The following is an 11,726-nucleotide window of genomic DNA, read 5'->3' as shown; positions in this document are numbered from 1 at the left end:
ACACACACACAATGGCAGCAGGGGTTAGAGAGGCGTGGTGCAGGGGCTGAAGTCCACTGAAGTCCAGGAGAAGAGAGAGAGAGAAAGTCCAAATTGTAGGAGGAGGTATGCAGGTAATATCGACCTATCCAGCCTGGAAGGGGTCCTTGTCCAGTAGATGTTGTGCAGAGGGGGTCACCAGCAGGGCCTCTGGGGTGGATAGGTGACGTGAAGCTGGTCTGGTCCATATGGAAATGGCGTTCCCACTGGGTCTGTCTTCACTGCCCCTCTTTATAGGGGCAGGCCGTGTGTGACCCTAGTGACAGGAGGCATGCCCAGGCAAGGGTCAACCCCTAGCATACTGAGCATGTGTGCTCTATGCAGGGATGTGCAGTTTCGGGTGTCTGTAATGGTGGGGTACAATGGTAGAGTTGCTGGTTCTGCAGGGTCTTTTGTTTTTCAAATGCTGGTCTTGTCTCTGTTCCTGGGTGAGGTCCGTAGTTCCTAGATGAATCAATGCAAGGTGATGGCCCAGTCGTTACAGGCCATTCAGTAAAGGCCTACTACCACTGTATTTCAGTCATGCCCAATTATTCTCATTCATCTGGGAACCAGTTTACATGGGAGGGGTACAATGAGTCATATTGTTGCAACATGGGATGCCCAAGCAGAGGACAGAAGATAGAGGCTTGACATATAAAATGGAAGCTTGACATGACTTTGGTTCACTTACAAACACAGGCCTAAACCATACAATATCCATATGAAACAATAAAAATCAATACAAAAATGATAATAATACAATATACAACAGTAAAAATAAATACAAATATAATAATAATACAATATAAAACAGTGGATATCCAAAACCAAAAACTTGCTACCAAAATAAAAATGTTTAAAGCTTATCCTAAGTTTGAGCTCACTTATACTTATCTATAGGGAATAGAGAGGGAGAGAAAAAGTCAGAAATGGTTGAGGAAGGGGAGCGAATGCAATAAAAAAAAAAAGAAAAAACTGGGGGGTTTGCTACAGTAGAATGACTAAGATGTCCTGTGGTAGCCCCAGAAGGCATGAGTTTGAAGCATTTCTCTGAACTTGTGCTGAAGGCCCCCCTACTCAATACTGTTCTAAATGAGCATCTCATCAGTCAAGGGTGAAAGTCAAACTAAAAATGGGACGTGATGTTCTCTTATGTGCTATTGGCTACTGAAACTAGTGTCCCACAACTGGGATACCTCAAAAGTTGCTAGGCTCTGGTGTTCATTCTGACTGACCACACCATCAATTTCTCTTCCTTACAGAATGAACCCTGCAAAACCCCAAATACTGACTCACCATTTGGATCGAAAGGGGTAGCATTACTATGCCTGAATTCAGAACTTATTTGTACTTCACAAGTATAGTAGAAATATCTCGGACACCTGAACATAAAACTGTGTTTCTTTTATCCACCGTTAGCCTTTCATATTTATTTTCCTTGCTGTGTAAGCACATGTAATTACTCAACATAATTTAAGGATCTGACCATGGAGTGCTTATGTGAGAAAAATTGTCATTGACTTCAATGTACATTGTACCTGTGAGGAGACTTCAGAGTGTAGCTATGCCATTAGACTGTAGCTCTATCATTCCAAAGTGACAGGCTGTTTTGACATCTTTCCTAGCAAATACAAATGCCTTAAATATTTCACTCCTGCTAGCTAGCAAAGTCTCTGTAGTTTTAGATTATTTTCCCAAGTGAACTTGGAGAGTTAAACTGTACCCTTAGATGCCTGTGCTGCTCTTGTTGGCAATAAAGGCGCACACACACACATCTGAAGGCAAAATCTGGATGTTACTCAAGCCACGGTATAAACTTTAACATTGAAAATGATCTAAGCGCAAAAAAATGAAGACAAAGATATCAAGGTACTGTACATAAATACAACATAAAAGAGTGCCTTACCAAATATAATGTGGAGCAAGGACTACAGAAGAAAGGTGCAAAGAGACATGCTAGAAAAGCAAACATCTGTTTTATATTAACAAAGGATGACTGGATAAAATAAAAAAAAATACTCACCACATATTGGAAGATCGTGGCAAAAAAAATTCTTTTGAAATTTGGAAAAGAATGAGGTAGAGAAATCTGAAAATTATAGGAGACTTTCATAAACATAAACTCTTAATCAAAATAAGCAGCTATGGAATACAACTATAATGGTGATTTTGCATTTAGAAGCATGTCAGCTACATAAAGATGAAATCCTTGGTAATGTTGGGGGAAAGAATAAATGAAAAGTTGGTTTAATGTATAAAGTCTATTATGATTGAATAATTCCTGATAAGATGCAGACAAGCCTCAATGGATAACATAATATTTTTATAAGATATGAAACTAAAGAAAAATACCCTCGTATCTATATTAAATCCCAAAGGGGACAGGACACAAGTTCCTGACACCCATGTGAAATATTTAAGAATGTATAAGTATATTTGTAATGTTTGTGTGTAACACATAACAAAGACTGATGGATAGATGTATGTACATGTTCCCCTACATAACAAAAACATTCAAAGATTGTATTTAAAATTTTTCTTTTATCCATTTTAATTTCTTAATAATGTATAATAAGGTTTTCAAGGGGAGAAAAGACATAAATTGTGTCCTTTTTATTCCCCATTCTCTCAAAAACCAAAATATCATTTTAAAAAACTCCCACACAGATAACAATTAGAAGTGGAAAAAAATATGATTTCCTTCTCATATCTTTTTATTTTTCTCCTCATATTAAGTACTTCAGGCCCTTCACCAGCCCCCATTGTAGTCAGCGGGAATCTTTCCTTTCACTTCAGCGTGAGTTGGATGGAGCCCTAAATGACTTTCATGTACCACATCAGGGCTCTGGCTGTCCATCAAGATTTCTATTTTCTCTCTGCTAATATAACTCAGAATTGGTTCCCACTTTCCTCTAGCTTCCTCTTTATCCCACAGATAAGTTTATCCAGGATTTTTAATGTAAACTACAGAAGTGAGTTGCATAAACTCAGATCCATTAAAATACCCCAATCTTTGTTAATGTGCAGTCTTTTTTATCTCTAACTTATGAATCCTGCCCAGGCTGGTTGTAAGGGACCCAGGGTTGTTGCTCAGACAGTTTTCCAGTTACTGCTTTAAAATCAGTTTATTCCAAGTACATGTTCCAGTGAATAACTGACCACTATCTCCAATACTAACCATGGAAGATTACACTGCTTTTGCCCAAACTTGAAATTGTTTGTGTGACCTCAGGTTCTTCTTCTGGGCAGCTTCACTATGCAGGCAGAAATACTGGAAAGATGACAGACAAGGGACCTGTGGGAGCTATGGTTCCCACCTACAAAAAATGGTATTTTGGGGTCAATAGCAGGAAGTATTCCCTTACGCATTCTCTTGATAACTGAACTCATAGCCTTCTTCATGGTACCTAGACCCTTTCCAAAGCCATCCATCTCCTCCTACTCTACATTCATCCTCCAGGAATGCATACCTCATCCAACATTTATAAAAAGAAAATGATTGCAGCCCCCATCAAGTTATTTACAAAGCTAAATATATCATAGGTTTACTGTGTATTTAGTGAAAGGAGCTGTAGTGAGTGGCTAGTTCTTCAGTTTTGCCCTTCTGTCCAGTTCACTCCCTGCTCAAGTTCACCTAGCAAAGCTATTGTATAGGAGGTATGGCAGCAATGTTTGTGTGTGTAGTAGAAGAGGGAAATGTGCCTTTATTTTGCACCATGTTTCACAACCCCCAAAAAATCCTATCTAAAGGCGTGACTTCAGTGGAGCAAATCCTGAAATATCTACTCAGGCAGATCTCTCATTGATTTTATTGGGAGTTCTGATTCACTGAAAACTGAAGGCCAAGTTCTGTTCTGGGTAATACTAATGTAAATACTCACAGCACAATTTTCTCCTGATAAAGGATTCAAGATCTGGCCTTGTATTTTCCTTTCTGTTTGGCTCCCTACCACAAAGTGCCATGGTTCATATGCTTTCTCTCAAATGCAGAAAAAAAACAGCTTTTAAAAAGATCAATATTACAAATTACATTATAGCTGTCTCCTGGTATCTCCCAATATTTACAAACTAGAAAATAAAAATAACCCTCTGATTTAATATAATCTAATGTACATGAAAATATCAAACTATTTTTTCATCTCTCAATTAAAATGCTGTCTTAGAATGAACACTTAAAGATAACTCTGCATGAGCTTTTTTCTTGAATAAAACCAAACATTGTTTCTTGTCTGTAGTAAATATAATACCTACTGCATGCAGCAAGCTATGCAGCAGATATATTTATTATATTTGTTAGGATGTTAAAAAGCCAGCAACTGTTTTTAATTTTGAAGGGTTATATTAACAATTGCTTTATGAGATACTTGCTTAAGAGTGCAGTTTATAAACATTAGAGACCATTTATTCTTTTAACAGTGTTATCCTCTTATCTGCTATTTCCTAATGGAGTACTTTGTTTAACATGTAGCATTTGCATTAACTGCACTACAATACAAGTATTCTTTCTATCAGGTTCACCTTTTTAGTAGGCAGTCATGTGTGCATGTATGTATGTTAGCAATTACTGATCCCTTTAGTATTAACCTAATCAGGCTTCAGTTTGAGATTATCTAATCACCACTTTTGGTTTATGCATTTAGTGAGACATACTACCCTTTTTACATTATACGGTTGTGTTAATATGCATAAGATAAAATGCAACAAAAGACAAGATGTACTTACAGTGTTTTGTTTTTGTACTTCTCTCCCTGACTGTTGTCCTAAATATATTTTCAGACTATGAAGCAAGAAATAATTACATTCAAATTATATCCATGCTTGAGACTAAATATGCATGTAAGCTACGTGTTATTTTAAAACTCCTTATTCTCTAATCTTTGTTCCAACTGCTAAAAATACTGTAAGAATGCTGCTGAAAACTATTTACAGGTTTCTGGAGGAAAGAAATCCAGTTAGGCCTGCAGAGGGATACACATGATAGTGTCTAAAGGCCCCAGTCAAAGAGTAGAAGAAATGAAACATTCTACTGTGGAAACAGAACGAAGTCCTGGACTGGATGCAATCAGAGAGAGAGCTAAAAACATGTAAAAGAACATTTAACCGTATAACGAAGACTTATTATTTTTATGTACTGTGCCTGAGAAGAACTGCTTGTTATGTGTACTCATCTGGAGGCTCCCTGAAGGGGTGCTGACATACATCAGCATTGTGGCCTTAACCTGCAAGAGACAAAGAAAAGGAGGCTATACTGGTCATTAATGATATGATTCGTGATATTATGGTTATTATTAAACAGCAGACCTGTTTGAGTCAGAGACCATTATAAACTCCATGTGAACCCCAGGAGTGACCAACAGATCCTACAAAGCTTGAACAGTAGTTCTCAATTGGACTTGAGACTACCCTTGTTTGACTTAAAGAACCCCTTGCTTGACTTAAGGCATCCCTCCACGCATTTTTTGTGACTGAGAAACACCCCATTTCAAGAACTAATGTATTTATTTAGAGCTTGCCTCATTGCAGAGGGGCTAGGCAGTGGGGGCATGGTAGTGGATAAGCCTGAGTCATCATTTATCTCTCCACACCTTACACTCCTTACGCTTTGAGGCATCCTTCAAAAGGTCTCACAACTCCCCACAGTGCCCTAGCACCCTGGGTGAGAATCAATGGTTTAGAAAATTCACTGGTGCAGGCAGAGTAAAAGCACCATCTGAAGAAGGAGGTCCATAAAAGAACCAAAATATTTTCATTAGTTGAGGAATATGCAAAAGAGAATAAGGGGTAATTATTAATTAGAAGATAAGCAACTTTCTTGGAAAATTGCTCTCTCCAAGATAGAGAATTTATGATGTCATCTGTATCAAATGGCATCACATGCCCAATACTCTTCTGCAACAGTGGCAGTCAGAAAAAAATAGAAAAGTAATACTTTATTACCCCCTAAGCAGGGTTCAAATTACAGGGCGGTGGGGGGGAGGTTGGGAGGGTTGAGCTCTCCCCTACCCCCACACCTCCCTAAGAAACAAGAGCTCCCCTGTAAGATTTGAAAGTCACAGCCTGGGAGGGTCTATAATTTTATTAGCGCAACCCAATATGTTTTGCAGACCCCTCAAGAGTCAAAGTGTAATTTAAACCCTGCCCCTAAGTAGCATGTGCTCTTGTTGATCAGTACACTAGTCCTTATATACAAGATGCCTTAGGTACAAGTTTGTTAGGGAACGTGTGGTTTTCAGTGGCAGGAGTTTGAAATCTATATTACCAAATTCTACCCAATTTGAAGATTGATCTTGGACTTCTATCTATTCTATACCAGGTAAGTCTGTAGTACTGTACCTGGTACAGTACACAAGATCATGGAACAAGTTGAGAGATATAAATGTGTTACAAGTATTAGCTTATTTAGATGATCTAATTATACCCGGGAAATCAACTGATAAATGCCATTTCTGCAGATCAGCTAAGGACATGTATGCCTCTACCCAAGAAATTACAAAGAGCTCAAGTTCTTTCTAGGAATTAGTGAATATTATTATTATTAGCAGCAGCACCAACATGGATTCATGAAGAATTACACACGTTGAAAAGCCACTGAATGACCTCACCAGGCCAGGAGGAAGAAAAGTAAAAAGTCCATAGAACCATGTGAACAAAAATATTAAGATCCCTTCAAATCCTTTGGGAATTGATAGGACAAAAAGGTATTGGAAGGCTGTTTGAGAAATCATGACCCAATTTTAGTCTCTGCTGAACTAAGCAAATCTTTTTGTCCTACATACAAATGCCAGTGTGGAAGGCCTAGGAGCAGTTTTATACCATGAAACTGAAGGAAAGCAAACTGGTGGTCTTTTACATCTAAGGGTCACAGCCCCAGTACAATGCATAAGGATGCATAGTGATATATTCTTTCCCATCCCCTGAAAGTGTTACATTAGCTTTCGAAAGCTACAATTACATTAGATGATTCCCCATTGCTCAGGTTTAATGGTGTTCCTTGGCAAAAGACCTAATGGTACATAAATCATGTTTGTGGTAAAGTACTTCCTATAAAAAGAAGTGGGGAATTCCAGAAAAGATTATCCCATCCCTTCTGGGGGCTAAACTACAATTAAAAGAATGCAACAGAGGAACCAAACAAAGGAATGTAGCACCAAACACCACCAGACCCTCTATAAAATCAGCTGAACAAATTGCTGCTATCAAAAAAGCCAAAGCCTATGAGCACATTCATTTCAGATATTTAGGAGTGGAAGAACCCTGAAACTCTTGTGGACTTACTGTATTGGCCTTAGATGCCTGAGGACACTTGTAGGAAACAGGAGTTATGTTCAATGTATTCAAAACTTTATCTACTAGAACTGTGTAGCTGGGAAATATCATCAACAGCAAACTTTTGGATCTTATTTACATCAATTTCCTGTCTGTAAACAGATCAGAAACATGTGGAAAACATCTGAGTTCCACCTGCCACTTTACCTACCATGCTCAGTCATTCCCAACCAGAGATGACTGTATGCCACAACATTTACTCAGGTATTGTAGAAAAAATACTTTTCAGTATATGGATTTCCAGCATGGTTACACTTAGACCAAAGAAGACATTTTGATGCTCCCCTTTTGATCTTTCCCCTTTAAAAGAAGTGCTTAGTACAGTCGGGCAAGTCAATCAGATGTTTTAATATGTTGTAGACTTTATGTCCAAAGCAGAAGTCAAACTGGAAGCAGTACATTTCATATGCGACCTAGAAGTTCCTGTCACCTCACCCAGAGTGTCTCTGGGGCTGCTTCCCTTCCTGGACACTCTATGTATCCTGGAGGAATTACTCTATGTCATGTAAGGCACAAGCAGAGAAATCCTCAAAGAACAAAGCTAGAGAAGTTACATAATTTTTCTTGATGTCTAAGCAAGAAAGCCAATTACCCAATTACTTATTTTTTGGCATGTTTTAAGTTGGAAACAGACATGAAACTCATCACTGCCATGTTGCCATGTTAAGAGAGGAATGAAGAGTGGCTAGGACTCATAAGACCTCAGATAAAAATAAGTATATATATGATGTGCTTATTTCAGAAGCTCCTGTCAAAGAAAAGAGTTCTGTTATAAAACCTGGCTATTGCCAGCAAGAACAAAATAGGTGCTCACGATATTACCTGTCTATGACAAGATTATGAACTGTAACAGTCTATAAGGTAAGACTTGAAACTGGGCCCAGTTAAATAAAAAAAGGAATGTGTAAAACCTCCAGTTCATATCCATGAACTGAAGAACATGCTCCATCTACTTCAGGACCACAGCAGAAAAAGGATGCTATGAAGGGCACAACCAAAGGCTTACTGTAAGCTCCTAGGGGGGATTGACTATTGGCTCCTATGGGCAGCCTGGACAATGAATTCAAACAAGAGGATGATAGCACAGTGTAACCTGAAACAAGACTGTTGTCTCTAGCTTGAGGTGACCTGACCAATCTCAGTCATTTACATCTAAGAGAAATAATGTAAGGCCACTGCTTTTGGCTTCAGATCTCGAAGTAGAAGTATTTATGTATTATGATCTCTTGCTATAATCCCTGCCATGAATAGAGCCAGACAATGCAGATGAAGGACTTCACTAGAAAAGACAAAAAAGAGAGCTCCACAGCAAGGGTGAAAATAAAGGCCAGCAGTACAGATGGATGGTAGTCATTGAGGCACATCACCTTAATAAAACAAAATCACTTTGCTCAATTAGTTGGTTGCATCTCCTGGAGGGTCCAGAGGACCAATTCCCTTGAGAATGGAGCCAAACTTACAAAAAGACTGCTGAACCATTCCTGTTCACCAGCCTAAACTCTAAATGATGCTTGGTGGATGGGTAAAATAATGCAATCAATTTACACGTAGCACATGCTCACTGGCAAATATGAAATTAGATGGACTTCTACCAAGATTACTAGGAAAAATGGATAATTTAATCCCTAGAATTTCTTGTATGGGCTCCAGACACTTTAGCTATTTGTGAAGATAGATGATGGATTCATTGAACAATACTGTCCAGAAAGGGTACAATAATGAGATGATTCCTTTGAATCGAACCTAGCCTTAACTGATTAAAATGTGGGTAAGGAATTATTGGGTTTCTCCCAGTATCATGCTGCAAAAATGAAACCTAACAGTATCTTCCTTTCAGTAGGAGAGAGCTCCCTGGTTTATAGTTTAAACCTAATCAGTACTTCAATATTTTTAGTTAGTGACATGACCTCAAGTCTCCATTTATGCAAAAAGCTTATAGCATCAAAAAACATTTAGTCCTGTCAGAGCTGTATTCCCAAGGGAAAGTTCGTCAAATAATAATTTTATTGTCAAACTTTAGTCCCACCATTAAAAATTCTTCTACAGAATGAAATGGGTCACCCATATATGTAAAACTATCATTTCTTTATTCCAACATGTATATGCCAGATTTTGTAAGATTTTTAAAATTATCGTGCCATCATAAGGCTAGTGAGGATGCCACCTTACTGTGATACAATTTAGAAATCCTCATATTAGATAGATAAATTAGGTACATAATTGGTTTGTAACAGAAATAAGATCCAAGAGAGCTTGGAATCCTAAAATGTATATTCTATCTCTATGAATAGAGATGTTAATACCCTCTGTTTTATTTCTATGCAAAATGAGGCTAGGATACCTTTGCCTAGGAGATGTAATTGTCTTTTGCAAAAGAGAAAAATGTATAAATTCTAAAGCAAATGTAATATCTTTTGACATAGTTTTAGACCTCCCACACAGTAAGCTATGGGAGCCAATAATCTAAAACCAAGATATGTTTAAATCACTGAACAAAGCTTTTGCCTTTTTATACATCTTGTATTGTGTAATAGAAACAATATGAGCTGGTTGTGGACTATCTAGATTTCTTTAGCCAACTCTTTGTCCATTCTATGACGCAGTTATTATTTTTCCTGATATAAAATCCATTTTAAGTAAAAAGATATAATCTAACATAGTCTGCCAACAGACCACCAATATAGTAATGAAAAGAATGTGATCTATTTTTAGTACCACGTAACCTTTTAGTACCTGATATTAGGTCCAAAATTGCACTGAAGCAAAGAACTGATAGAGTGATACCAGGGCAAGAAAACATTTTGCTGGAACCTGTTTCCTTGTCTACAAATCAGAATCACAGTTGAACCCAATCCTGCAAATGTTTAATATAAAGCATATTGCTTATTACTGCCACATGTGTCCCATCAACCTCAAAATACAAAGCCCTATGCTCAGCCTTAAATTTTGCTGGATCAGGGTCTATGGAAGCTTATAGATCCAGGTCTATGGAAGCATCACTTGTTGCTGGACCCTGCAACGGGTGATCTCAGTGGCTCTGGAAATGAATTTGAGTCCATAACTCAGGCTGTAGACATACTGGATGGGGTAAATGTGGAATTAGTTCCTGATTCAAAGCCCATTCCAATCAATAGAATGCATCTATTGTATAGTGATAAAAGTTATAATTTAGAGATACTTCCTAACTTGAAAGCATTGTGAATTAGGAAATGGCCCTCAGTTTGGAAATAGCTGTGAGTTCATTAGAGTGTGGGTTGGCACCATCCAGCCCGCAGGCCCAACCTACAGAGGCACTGCATCCAGCCCACACCACTTTACTTGTGCCCATGCCAGGCCTGGGCAAAGGACCTGTGCCAGGGCTGAGCAGCATCCAGCTGCACCCATGTTACTACCAACACTCATCCAATGTGGGCCAGATGGTTTCAGTGGTGCACCAGTGGTAGGGACTTTTGTCTACACACACGCTGGGGCCAGGCAATTAGGGGATGCAACTGTGCCACTGCCATGTCTCCCAGGCCCCCACTCACTGGCTCTAGCACAAGGTCAACTTCCAGCCCATGGGGAGCTGTGCTGTGACCAAATATCTCCAAACTGCATCCTTGCTACCATCACTTCTCCTGTCACCCCCATCTGTGGCATGAGCACAGCTTCTACCTAGTGGGGAGTTGGGCTGGGCTCAGACAGCTTCCAACTCTGCCTGCACAGAAGCCAGGGTGGTGAGAGGGAAAGCAGGGAGAAACAACAGCAGTGCAGATACAGTTTGCAGATACCTGGGCCCAGCACAGCTCCCCACTGGTTAGAAGCTACACTCAGGCCACCACCAGGGAAGAGGGGATTTAGGGAAGCAGCAGCAGAATGGGTACAGCTCCCAGTTGCTCTAGCCACAATGTGGGTTCAGGGAAAGCCCCCCACCACTGACATGGCGCTGAAGCCACCTGTCCTACATTTGACCAGAGAGAGATGAGTTGTTCCAGCCAGCGGCTCATGAAAGGTAGCAGGCCCCTGACTCAAAGAAACTAAAGGACTACAGAGACTTAGCTACTACTCCAAAATAAAACTTGTTAGTTCTTCTCATTAATTGTATTCCTGCATTTATTGAACACATTGAATTAAAATCAGCTTTTGATGAGATTCCCAGACATGAAATAAATGCAATAGAAAAGATCAGTAAACAATAAATAATTATCTAGTTGCACTTTTTTGTTAAAATATAAATCGATTCTGGCTGACAAACATGTTCACCCATCTAAGTTCTAGGAATGCAATATACCTTCTCACAGCTAAATTCTGATACTCCTACTCCTAGGGTGCATCTACATGATTTCACAGATTTCATAGACATGCCTGCTAGAATTCACCATTCAGCGCAAGGTAGCAAA

At 39.0% G+C, this 11,726-nt stretch overlaps 1 long non-coding RNA gene across 2 annotated transcripts; it reads right to left on the bottom strand.

Annotated features, from left to right (window-relative positions):
- Positions 1-1,894: 1,894 nt before the first annotated feature.
- LOC109297250 lies at positions 1,895-5,316 on the bottom strand. Of its 2 annotated transcripts, XR_002097262.1 has the most exons (3): positions 5,186-5,313; positions 3,903-4,022; positions 1,895-3,292 (listed from the first exon to the last, which is right to left on the bottom strand). It is a non-coding gene; the product is annotated as an uncharacterized LOC109297250 (long non-coding RNA). The 2 variants fall into 2 exon arrangements; XR_002097261.1 differs by having other exon boundaries at positions 1,895-4,022; positions 5,186-5,316.
- Between the last annotated feature and the right edge of the window lie 6,410 nt (positions 5,317-11,726).

This window comes from Gavialis gangeticus, unplaced genomic scaffold (genome assembly GCF_001723915.1).
Source record: "Gavialis gangeticus isolate Ggan-Ray unplaced genomic scaffold, GavGan_comp1, whole genome shotgun sequence".
Taxonomy (NCBI): Eukaryota; Metazoa; Chordata; order Crocodylia; family Gavialidae; genus Gavialis; species Gavialis gangeticus.
This window is presented reverse-complemented; position numbering and strand designations above follow the sequence as displayed.